The sequence below is a fragment of the Nestor notabilis genome, unplaced genomic scaffold (genome assembly GCF_000696875.1).
Source record: "Nestor notabilis isolate BGI_N333 unplaced genomic scaffold, ASM69687v1 scaffold2021, whole genome shotgun sequence".
NCBI classification, from domain to species: Eukaryota; Metazoa; Chordata; class Aves; order Psittaciformes; family Psittacidae; genus Nestor; species Nestor notabilis.
Window position 1 is genome coordinate 222,861 of NW_009915929.1, and position 12,953 is coordinate 235,813.

Here is a 12,953-nt window from a genome sequence, read left to right on the forward strand (position 1 = left end):
GGCTAGATTACTTCTGAGAAAGAACCCACTTTTTGAAGTTCTTCATCTATACTGTTTGGTATTAATAACTTAAGTACAGCACATACATGCTCTCTATACACACAAGGTAACTCCTCATCCCCATTCTTCAAAAGGTCAACTAGAGCCTCAGGAGCTTGAAAAGTGAAGTTTTGCCTAAAACTTCAGCTTCCCCATGGCAATTCCAGTCTTGTAACCGTGTACTAAAGCCTGGGGGAAAGGTCTCAAATGAAACCAAAGGAGGAAACATTCACCCTCAGAACACATCAACACAGCTGAATTTGTGTCCATGTTACAGCAGTGTCCCTGACCAGCACCAACAAGAATAATTTTTAGCAACATTTTAGGATGTAAAATAAATAAGTCACTTCTTTCAGAAATGCTTTGAGCCTGTTGGTGCAACTGGCCTTACAAGCTATAACATAGCAACTGACCTACCTTAAAGCATAATGTATAACTTCTGCATCATGCCTCTAAATTCCCTTAAAATTCAGCCTCCCCACAGTCCCATGTAGTCAAATACCTGAGTTGTGTTTGTGTCATTTTTTCACAAAACAAAGAGAAATACCTTGGTGGGGAAGCAGAACTTGGTTTTAAAACTACAAAAATATGCAGGATAAGTGCTAAAATTACTTAACCCTGTTGTAATTTCTGTAAAACTCTGATTCTTTACTTCCTATTATCAGGAACATCCTAACCACACTTACACTTGTTAGAAAAAGCTTTAATTTCAGAAGAGTTGCTACAAATACCTACAAACAATAAAATAAAAAAAGAAAAGGAAAAAGAAAAAAAGGCAGCAGAGCACAGAGCACCCTTTACCAGACTCTGCTGACTCCCAGAAGCAGCATCCAGAAATGGAGAATTTCTATTTTTAATTGCCCTTTAACTTCCACAAGGACACTACCCCCTGAAGGCAATAGTTAGCCTCAACTGATTTTCTTGATGTGGACATCTCTACTGACATCTGGCCTGAGACAAGTGATTTATTGCACCAAATACAATCAAGTGTCAAGAAAGACCCTAACTCAGGATTAACCTACCTATCTACACAAGGCTAGAACTGAAATAACTAAAATTGTACCTAATTTACTCCTGTAAGATTATTCATATCCTGTTTTGATTTAACTTACAGCTATGTTAAACTGAAATAGGATACTCATAATCAGAAATGAAAGAGTATGTTCGCATAAAGTCTTACACTAAAATAACTAAAGGTGTTAAATTACTTCTAATTTCAGTTATTCAGTTCCAGACTGTGCTTAGACAAGCTCTTCGGAGGTGAAGCAATAAAAATGCTCTGAATTATGCTATTCTGTCTGAAAGAAACAAGCAGCAGAGAGATAACTGACTAAGCAAACAAACTCTTGCAAAAACAAAAACAAAACTTCCAGCTAAGTTTGATTTTTAAATCCACCTCTATTTATGGGATGTGACCCTGGAATGTTGTCTTTCCTAAAGACCTTTTCACAGAAGGGGGGGGGGGGGGGGGAAGCTATGTGTGGATAATGAAAGGCTTTATCTGATATCTCAATTACTCCTGCAACTGAAGCACTGCCAAAGATTTCTGTTACCCCTTTCTCCCCTCCTCAGGGGAGAGTGACAACTGCATTTTCAATAGCAGAACAACGGATGAGACTCAGTTAAAGAAAACAAGATAACAACAATTCTTGTCCCAAGTGTCCAAGTGAATTTCAAAACATTACCAGGAATTATTTGAGGTTTGTTTTCTTACTGAGTATTGCAAGTCTAAGACTTCTCTCCCTGCCCTGAGCTTGAGCTTTAGTCCCTAAATCCATTAGTGCATGCTCTGATAACAATTCAATGATTCTCAAGGTTATCTAGATAGATAAGCATGGACTAAGCACCACAATAACATACTCAAGGAGGACTAGAATCCTGAGCACGGGGTTTGGCTCCAGGGAAACATGGACTTGGGCTTTATTCACAGTACTTTGAAAAGGTGTCAGATTCACCGTCTAGTCGTTTACCACAAATGTACAAGCAACTGCTGGTTCCCACGAGAATCATTCTTTGCAGGCAATTTGCAGACACTAAACTTAAAAAAAAAAAAAAAAACCAAAACAAAACAGAAAAAAAGTAATAATGCAGAATGGCTGTATCACGTGTGCCCTCCAGGATACTGTCTAGCATAACTTGACCCATATAACATGTTACCAGATAGTACAATGCCCTCAAGAGAAATTGCACCATGCAGAATTCATATTTACATATGATGCTATCACCGCAGTTCTGACTGTAGCACTACTGACTCTCTTACAACAGTAAGTGAGTGAAAGAAGCTGCCTTCTGCCTACAGTTTTTGATGGGGTGTCTGGTGCTTGGCTATCTTACGGCAGTAATTCAAGCTTTATGGTTGAATGTTGACCAGAAACAAGCAGCTGAAAATCTGGGCTGTAAGCGTGACCCTCCTGCATCTTCCATGCCTGCTGACCTCCACAAGGCCTGCAGATGCACAAGCAACACAGGATCTCACCCCAGGTTTGCAGCAGGATGGGAGCCCTCAGCAACAGAGGTGTTTTGGTTGTGCATAGCACAGTTTGCACAGCATCCTTTTCAAGATGCAGGCATGCAGTTCCCATCCTTCAGTTCAGGATATAGACAGTGGGACACTGCCTCTGGCACATAGTTCACTTCACACAGCTCATGTGTCACTGGACCACACAACCCATATCTCATTTTTCCACCATATGTGCAGGTGGTTCGACATATATGAAGGAAGTAATGCAACCAATGGCAGCATTTCTACTTCACCTAATAAAAATAAATCACAGCAACCTTTCCATCTAAATTAAAGTGCTTATTAACCTTTGTGATCTTAAAAATTCAAGTTACACTTCTGCACTTCTCATGGTACTATATATGACTCCTGCAATTAATGTACATGAAGAGTATCAGGCAAATCTATGACGACTGAAAAGTTAAAAATTGCTCAGGCCTGAATTTTTTACTTCTGTTACCAATAGCTTAATTTATTGCAACTTTGTGACCTCTTCAAAGAACCAAACAAGGTTTATAAATATAAGAAAGTACTAATATTGATATGTCAGCATTAGTTCTGATATTATTAACAATAGGCATGAGTGCATTATGCAGCAGAAAAGGGGGCTGAATTTTAATAGACGTGTTAACAACATCTGTCAGCATTTATTGCCCTATTGTGACCATGTAAAGAGCCTTATTGGCAGAATGTGTAAGTGAGGAAATCTGCTACAGTGGTGTAGCCTGCCATTCTCCTGAAATATCACTCTACTTAGGAGAAGTCAAGGTATTCTGATTAGAAAAATAAATAAACAAAAATGCAGAAGAAACACAGAAAGGCTTCTCCAAGCCATGTCACATGGAAGAAAACCAAGTTCTGCATCAAGCCAATTACTTTCTTCTATTCTTGGATTTCAGCATAAGAAACTTCTAAACGTTTTTAACTATAATTAATAAAACCAAAGCCCACAGCAAGGAATGCAGGAACAAAGAAATAAAAACAAAACAGTAGAACAGAAAACCCCTTAGAACACAGCAACAAACTACATCCACTCTCAGCAGCATCCAGAGGGAAGTACCCCACATCCTCAGGCTCCTCAAAGAGATTTTGCAGAGCCCCACGATCATCCTTTCTGAATCAGAAAAATAGTTTTAACATCTAACACCAAGAAAGCATGCTCCTTTCTGTCTCTCTCTGCTCCTTTTTAAACTCAGCAGTAATCTTACTGCCATACTGGTAAAAACATCAAGCAGGCTTGTTTCCTGTTTCAGTGTTATTCTTGAAGTAGGCTGCAGTAAGAATCTGATTTTCATTGGGCTATTATTATTTGCAGCTGCGCGACCTTTTTAACCCTCTTTTAAAAGTGACATTTCAGCCTTCAACCTCAAGCTGTCTAAATGTTGCAAGGTTTTCAGTCCTCTGATTAACAGTGAAAAAGAACCGATGGGGAGGTGTACACTACAATGTGTCTAATACAGGTCAGTGCACCCATCCTGCCATTTGCACAAGTGAGTAATTACACACTTATAAGCAACCTGTATGTTGAAATTAATCACCTGGGCACATGCTTGCAAGACAGGTTTCTTCAGCCTGGTATGACCAAGGTCACTGAGATTTCCAAATGCAAGTACAAAACACACAGTCACTAACATTAGCAGCCGTATGCAGAGACATGAGCAATAAACAAAACATCACCTATTTTTCAGGGTCATGGCCACAATGTATAAAATTTGAGAGGAGATGTGGTTATGCTGCTCTTGTGAATGTTAAAGAACCCTGTAAGTATATGCAGCATTTTAAACTGTTAGTCGCAGCTAGTCAGTACAGCACTATTTATAGATAATTACACTTTTATTACAAGTGCTATTAAGACTTGTTGGTTTTGGAAGCATAGTACCTGCAGGGTTAATGCCTGCGGTTGTTCCCAATATGTCCTTGCATGAGCAAAGCCAGTTTTAAGTACCGTTGTGCTGAAACAGTGCATGGTGGTTTTTGTCAGCACGGGCTGTTCAGTGGAAGAGCTTGTTTTCTGAATCTAGCATCATGCTTTCCACATGCACACATACAGGGCTCATTATCACAGTCCTGACTGCTTCAGCTGCTACAACGAAGGGTCTGTCAGCATTTCCATTAGAAACCCCCTCTTTTCAGGATTAAAGCATTTGCAAATGGTTCTGGATGCTGGAAAGCAATTTGTGTCTGGAGTCCCCAAGAAGGACTTTAATACGATGCACATTTGAGCTGGGGCTCAAGCCCTCACTGGCACTCTGGTGAAGTTTTGTGATTGCATTTATGACATTTATATATGGAAAAACACTCAGCTTAGACCTTTATTCATTTGTTTTAAAGGAAGAGAGCCCCATAAATCTTTAGGCAGAGCCAAGTGCTCTCAAAAAGTGGTTGATGTGTGAATTGCCTCAACAGCAAGCAGCCTTCGGTCCTCTCCCCATGGCTGGCAGCAGAGCTGCCTAGCAGCAAGCATCCTGTGTGGCACGGGGGGGTGCCTCATTAGTAGTTAGCCCCTTGCCCCCTGTGAAGTTGCTTGCTACGTGCACGCTTAAGGATTTTTTGCAAAAGGAGTACTAAAGAGATTCTTGTTCCATGATGCCAAACACACCACTTCTTTTTAAACAGCCACTCAGTTTTCTTACTACCTCTGTCTGAGCAAAATCCAGAGCTGAGAGGGCTCCCCAGCAGTCCTAAGGTTTCATCCCATCTCTCTCTTCCAGGTATACCTATTCACCTCCAAATCAGCTGAGGGAGAAGAGAATTTCTGCTCCCACACTCAGCATTTGGCTGTTAAAACCCACCATTTCTGTTATCAAGGAAAACCAAATAGCTGCTTCCTGCCTTTCTTCTGCTTTATGCAGAGCTGCTTTCTTCCCAAGAAAGTAAGAGAAGAGCTAGGAATAATTTAAAAAGAGGCAAAGATAGGAAATTTCAAAAGGGAACAAGAATGAAGTTTGTAAAACTGAAATTAAGGAGAGGAAGAAATAAGAGGAAGAATGAGAAAGGGCTGAATGCAAGGAGCCACCAGTGGAAATGGAACATAGGAAAGTGGAAGTAAGGACTGCAAACAGTTGAGGACTGGGATGAGGAAGAAGAAGGGAGTAAAAGGATACCTCTGGAAAAGAAACTCAAAATAGAAACCAGATGACCTACTGCCTTCGCACGTAACAGCAGCCTGCAAACCCAATACTGTATATCATCCATACAAGATGGAGTATTTAGTGGAGGGCACAATTTGCCCTCTACACTGGACAAGCTGTATCTCAGCCTAGTGAAAATACACAAGTCAAAATGATCACAGTTCTTGGGCTCCCCATTTCAGTATAGGAAACCCATCATGGCCTTACTTGGTATAGGGCAAAAGGATTTGCTGTTTTAAGGAAATAATCATGGGGTTACTAAACATAGATAATAGAAGACAAAAAGAGGAAACAGGAGAAAGGAGGTAGACTGAATTTAAAACAGAAACACACACATAGAGAAAAGAAAAAAAAACACAGCACTTTTGAAACACAGTTCATGAAAGTTATCTCATCACAGAAATATTCTATAGGAGAAATCAGATCTTTATAGGGCAAGATGGCTATTACTTCAAGTCTGGAAAAACACTTTTAGGAATAATGTGGTTATTTTGCACTCTGCGATTGGCCAAACAGGGCTGGCCTGACCTGGAAGCAGCCCAGGCTTGTAGCTGTGCAACTGTCCCCCACTGATGGCATTTGCAGAACCACCCTAATACCTGTTCTCCCTGGTTACAAGTCTGAAGTGACACAAGAGACGAGACTGTAACCTCACTGACAGCACAGAGGTTTGCTTAACAGAACATGCAGCAGCAGCAGCAGCAGCACAAGCTGCAGCAATATAACCACAAAGTCAAGCAATGCAAGGAAAAGGCACTATTAGACAATGAACATTTCGCATGCCGGCAGACAGGAACAACACCTGCACCACTTCTCCACTTTCCCTAGGTGCAATTTTTCTGCCAGCTTTTCAGTAATGGCAATTCATCAGCTAACCCAGAGTTACTGAAGCAAAACTAGCGTCTGCGTCAATGGACTTAACATGTCAAATGTTAGGGAGAATGTCAAGTGTCTACGGACAGCATCAGAATTTCACATTTATCTCAATATGAACTAATGCTGTCCTTATTCTACATCATCAGGCATTCAACTTCAGTGCTCATGTTAGAAGGCTAAGTTAGACTTGAGGGTCTTGGGAGGGAGGAAAGCAAGGAAGGATGGAGGGAAGGAATGAAAGGAGGGAAGGGGGGAGGAGGAAGAGAGGAAAGAGAGAGAAGGGGAAAGGGGGGAGAAAGGAAAGGAAGAAGGCAGGGAAGGCAGGAAGGGAGGAAAGGAAGGGCTATGTTAACCCAGGATTCAAACAGATGCTTTAAATTGTCTGCTACTAAAGGACTCTCGACTAGCTACCTCAAAAGCTTCAACACTCAGATTTCTTGGATTGGAGCATGTATGTGGTGATAATATCTACCCTTACTTAACTCACTGTCCATCTCACAAATTGTTCCGCGTAAAGGGAGATGGAAACTGCAAAACAACTGCAGTAACACAAGTGACAGGAATCTTGCTTCAAGAGCCAACCGCTAACAGCTACCATTTTAAAGGAAAAACGTATTTACTCTGTTCTTTATGTGCAAGTCTTGGCTTCTCCCTGTTCGGGACACAGTCCCTTGGGGCACAGAATGTGCATACAGAAGTTAAAACCACCATTAGCTGAAATCAATATTTATATTTACTACCAAACTCCTGAAAGATTTAAAGGAGAAAATACATGCAGAGAACACCATTCCAGTCTTTTACAGTCATTATTAACATGGATTTGATAGCAGCTGCTCTCTCTCACTACTAATTTTAGTGAGTCACACACTTACCAGCACTACAGTGCAGTATTTGCTGTCCTACCAAGCTGCTAATAATGTAAGAACAATCTGCTTAAAATTGTATCTACAGTTATTTTCCAGGCAAAGGCATAAAAAAGAACAGAAGATGTTTAGGCTGTCAGTCTGCCCCAATTTTTACTCATCTTCCAAAAGCTAGTAGTATTAAGGTGGGTCCTCTGTCTTCTACAAACCCCTTCACAAACACAGCCACATTCCCAGAGCTGTAGAAGTCACTGGGCTTCACGTCAGTGGTTCGTATGCCAAGAGTATTATCATGGGTGTATGAAAGAAAAACAAAGAGTCTTCAGATCATCTTCACAACTTAAGATGGTTCACCATGCCTATTGCTGTGAAACAAAAAAATACGACTTCAAGGAAAAAATCCAAGTGTTATGCTCTGGAGAAGATCTCCAGGAAGCCTGCAAAGGGCAGAAAAGGCAACTGCAACTGTGGCGAGAGATGAAGCCCATGAAGCAGAGGGTGTCGATGATGAACTCCCAGTAACATCTGGCAAATAAGCTAATCTTTTGGGACTTTCCAATGTTGGCAGATAAGTGTGTTGTCTGTCCCTTCAAAGGCTGACCTCATTTCTATCCTTGGGTTAATGGCATGCAAAGCTCTTTGCTACATTTACTTTTTCACTCTTCCCCCCACCCCCAACAGTTATTATTAAACACCAAACAACTTTGCCTATTGTTGTAGTTTGCATACAATTTAATTAAGAGTTTTCCCTCCAGGAATAATATTGACTGAAGGTTTTGAAGGGTTGTTTTGGTTTTTAAGTGTACTGTAACTGCAGTATGCTAATTGCTTTGGTTTACGATACACAAATAGATAAATGAATTCACCTACCTTGCATGCAAATAAACACTTGGATTTCTAAAGGGAAGGAAGAAAAAAAAAAGAAAGCATAAAAGATATCCTGGGGGAAACAACAACACAAGGCTGCTTAGCTGACTTTCATAGCAGAAGCAGTTAGGAGCTTTAACGCGAGCTTTGAAAATTCTGCCAGCCCAAAATTTCCTTCTGGTTTATTACATAAAATAATCCTTAAACCAGAACTCTGCAAACCAACTTTATACATTTTATGGCTAAGACTCTGCAATTCTGTATATTTCAAATAATTCTTAACTAAGGCAAATCTTGCTTTTCATTTTTTTTTGGCTTTATAGTTAACATACAAGACTGCTTCAGACTTGCATTACACAGAAAAATGAGGCCATTAATAAATCAGCTACAAGTCATTAATTATTAACTTTCACCAATTTTTAATTACAATTTTTAAAGTTTTTTTTAATTGGGAACTTCTCTTTCTTCAAAATGACAAAAAAAATCTGAATCAAACCTTAAACATTCACCATCCTTAGGGTAAGATAAAATCCTCTGGGGTAGCAAATCTCTGCTGAGAACACTGGCAGCCTGCATGTCCCCTCAGGCAGTACTCAGCACTAGAGAGCCTTAGACATTAAGAGCTAAAAACTATGCTTTTCAGCCCTGATTTGCAGCACTCTAAACTTTGTATGTACAAAGCTACTGACAACCTCCAATACATGCACCTTCTTTTCTGACACTTTGTTTCTCACTGTCACATAGCAAGTTTTACTAACAGCAGCATAACAACCCGAAATATTGGGTAAGTTTCATTTGGATTTAGGCTAATCCACATGTTTTTAGTAAAACTGGGATGGAGTCAACCTACTGTTAAAATGCCTTAATTAGAGGTTTTGAGTTTTGAAATCAGGTTTAAAAGCTGTTTCCAAATCACCCTTAATATTTGCATTGAATATAGCACAGCACAATTGGACTTTAAAAGGGTAGTACATGAGTAAAGCAGTAAGCAAGGATTTTCTTGAACTAACTAGTAACTCAGAAAAAAAAAGATACTCCCAGGGAAGGTGCAGATATTAAAACAAGACTTTCTGTAGTTTGGTGGTCCACTTACGCATTACAACCAGCTTATTCTGGTAATTTTTTATCAGACTGGAGGATTTATCTTATCAAAACGGTTAAAATTATGGACCAGAAGAACAACGCATGAAAGTTAATGAAAGCCTTTAGCGGGGAGGGGCAGAGCTGGTATTTTACCCTCAGTCTCCTGGAGTACCTGAAGTGACATCAGTAATTACAGGACGTGTCCAGTGCAGGCATCATCAACAAGTGATGCCCTGCTGCAGGCAGAGCCCTCCCCACGGCTCTGAAATCAGGAGCCACTGCCAAGGCCTGGAGCCAAAAAAGCCGGGAGAGGCGAGCTGACACTACGGGCTGGCAGGCTCAGTGCCAGACTCCCCTTCTCTCCCCCCATTACAGAGGCCAGTGGCACAGAGTCCCCCACAACACCAAAGGGCTCCTTCCAGCTAGCACGAGAGCAAAGGATGAGGACCACCTGCCTCAGTGATTCAGGTGTCTGACCTGGAAAGCGCACAGGACGGCTGCAAACTGTTCGACAGACACCCAAAACAAAACACCAAACCATTTTGTGCTGCTCCCCCTGCCCTTCCCCTTGTCTCTGGCATCCACCTTCACCCTGAATGTATCCACAGCCCTTGGGTCCATCTTCTCAACCATTACAAGACTGGACCCAAGAGAAGGGCTAACTTTGATGGGAATCCAACACAGGACTTCAAAGACTTTTTTGCAAATACATGCCTGCACTGAGCACAAAAGCCGTGATCCCTATCTTCCCCACAACTCCAAGGAAAGTGAGAGTACCACAGAGGTACTTGTGAGGGCCAGAGGAGCTCCTCTGCACTATCAACAACTATCCTGCACTAACAACACCCTGCAAATGCATTTGACGCATGCAAGAGACAAACAAAAGTCTGCCTCCCTCTCTGTACCCAGAAAAGCAGTTCAAATATCAGCATCTCAGAGGAGCCCCAGGGTAGGCTGGGATGTGCCGATGCCTGGGGCCAGGGCTGCCCTGGCTGCACTGCTTCCTGGCTGAGGAGGTGGGATTGGTCCTGCCCTGCACTCCTAGGAGCCCGTTGAGGTCCCAGCCCCCAGGGAAACCCCCTAGCCCCGTGGTGCCTGATATATAGCTTTCCTTGTGGTCTACAATGGAGGGGTTCACGGGGGTTTTAAATTAATTAAAGGTAACTGGGGGGAGGCTGCTCAGCTGCTGGTCCCTTGGGAGCACTCCCAAGCCAATGCCGTCTAGAGTTGGACTCAGAGCTCTGCAACAAACCCAGACAGATACAGCCTATGCACTTCTGTCTAGACAGACCTCAAGCCCTACCTCAAGGAATGAGAGATGTGGGATGCAGAGGTAAAGGGACATAAATGCAGTCACTGCTCCACTGCCACTTGACAAGCAGAGGACATCTGACATGGGTTGCCAGTCTGCTCTTGACCAACAGAGCTGTCACAAAGCCAACTGCTACCAGTGGTTGGGCAGGGGGCGGAGTCTTATTTCCAGAATGAATCAAAACAGAGCCTGTCATTAGGCAAAAATACACATGCAAACTATGGGAAACCCTCCCGGGAGCAGATAGACAGCACAGAGATCTGCTAGGCAGGCACTGAGGAGAGCTCTGCACTGAACAAGTCTGTGTACACGTGCAAATCTGTGGGGTAGGTGGGAGTGTGCAAAGGGACATTTCTTTTCCTCCTAAAGGGCTGCAAGTACCTCTCAGCAATACCAAAGTCTCCAGAACTCTTCTCAGAAGACCACTGTATCACATTAAAAAAATCAGACTTTCTGGCTCATGGATTGTTGCCTCTGTTAAGGAGTCAGTACATCAAAATGAAACAATTCCCAGCCAGTGACTAGCCACAGATTTCTGGCAGTGACCAATCCATAACTACAAACAAGAATATTAAAAATTGACACATATGAGGAAAAAAAACCCCACATTACTTTTCCTAAAAAGAAGGAGGCAAAGTAAGGAGTAATTCTCCGTAGGCTGTACATTCACAATCTGCGAACAACTCACAGCAACTTATAACATACTGCAAGTGCAAAGCAGTGAAATTCAAACATCTCTAAAAACCACAGATTTGTAACTTGCGCTTATGTAAATACACAGCTTTCAAGCCTCAGCCATCCTGGCCACAGCTCTTCTGGGAAAAATGAAAAAATCTTGGCTGAGGTTCTCAAGAGCAAGTGGTGATACTGAGCGCCTCCAGCTTTTAGGTGTCCAATCAGAAATACTTTCAGAGGCTTCATTTTCAACTCATACTGCACACACCCTCTTCCAATCATATCCCTTTAGGGAATATTTATCTTTAAAAGTAAGCAAATAAGTAAAGGTCAGACGCATACACATTATTTTGTTCATTCTTCTCTCAGTATTCTCTCTGACATGAAGATGTAATACTGTGCCAAAATTATAGACAAGAGGCTAAAGAACACACATTTAAAGACTGATGTATTTTTCTTGACAGACTTTAAAGATGCCCCAAATCATAATTACCTACAAGGAGCTTTAAGTATCTTATATCTGTAGTTTCATCTGAAAAATCCTAGCTTACATGGTCTATCCCAAGTCATGCAAAGTTGGTGGCAAAGCCAGGAAATAAATGTATATATTTATAGTTAACAATGCACTGCTTAACTACAAGATCATTATTTTGGGGCTGGACTGCATAGGCTGATCTGGCTTTTTGCATTTTTAATTAATGCAATTTATCTCATTTTGAAGTAGGGTGCAGGGAGTTATGAATAACGAATTCTTTATATAAGAACTTAAAATAGGATTTTAAAAAAACGTAAAAAGCTATCTCAACATATAATTGCCTCCGTTTCTAAAAAGAAGATTTAATATATAAGCTGTTTTGGTGGTCTAGCAAGTATATATATGTGTAATTCCTTTCTCTCCCACCTTCACAGGAACAGAAGATTACTGAGTTTTGTACCAGGACAGTGAAAAAATATCCTTATTTGGAAAATAATCAGAATGTAAGTGTTTATATTCCCTAATAATATATATACTATAACCCACTACACAAAAATCCCAAAGAGCCACGGTCTTTGTGTACAGAATCACTAATTTCACTGCCAACTATATGACTGTACAGCAAACATGCTATGGATATCTTGTACCAACTGACCAGATCTACCAGTGCTTCACAGTACCTGCTATAGAGGTAACATAATCACAAAATAACAGTGGAATTCAGGTGGCAGAATTCCTGTGAAAGGAGATTTTACAGGTTAATAGTATCAGTGACTGCAACCAATAAAGGGGTTACAAATGTGGCCATCAGTATCTGGAACTATAGGGCATTATGTGAAAGACACTTTCATCCTAAGTGCTTGACAGATCCTCTCAGTGCACTGTTTGCTACCGATCAGGCACCTGAGGAGGGTCAGGAGTTCTCAGAAAGATGTATTACTGCAGGATACTTATTTCCAAGTATATACTAAAATATGAAGGCCATCAGGTCTGTATACTCTAGTTGTCATAATTTTGCATGACATACTATCCAATATTTTTATAGGTAATGCGAGGTTTTCTTCACAGAAAGGGCTATTTATATGAACGGTTTCAGATACTGAGTCTTACTTTTGCATTTATTAATGACACA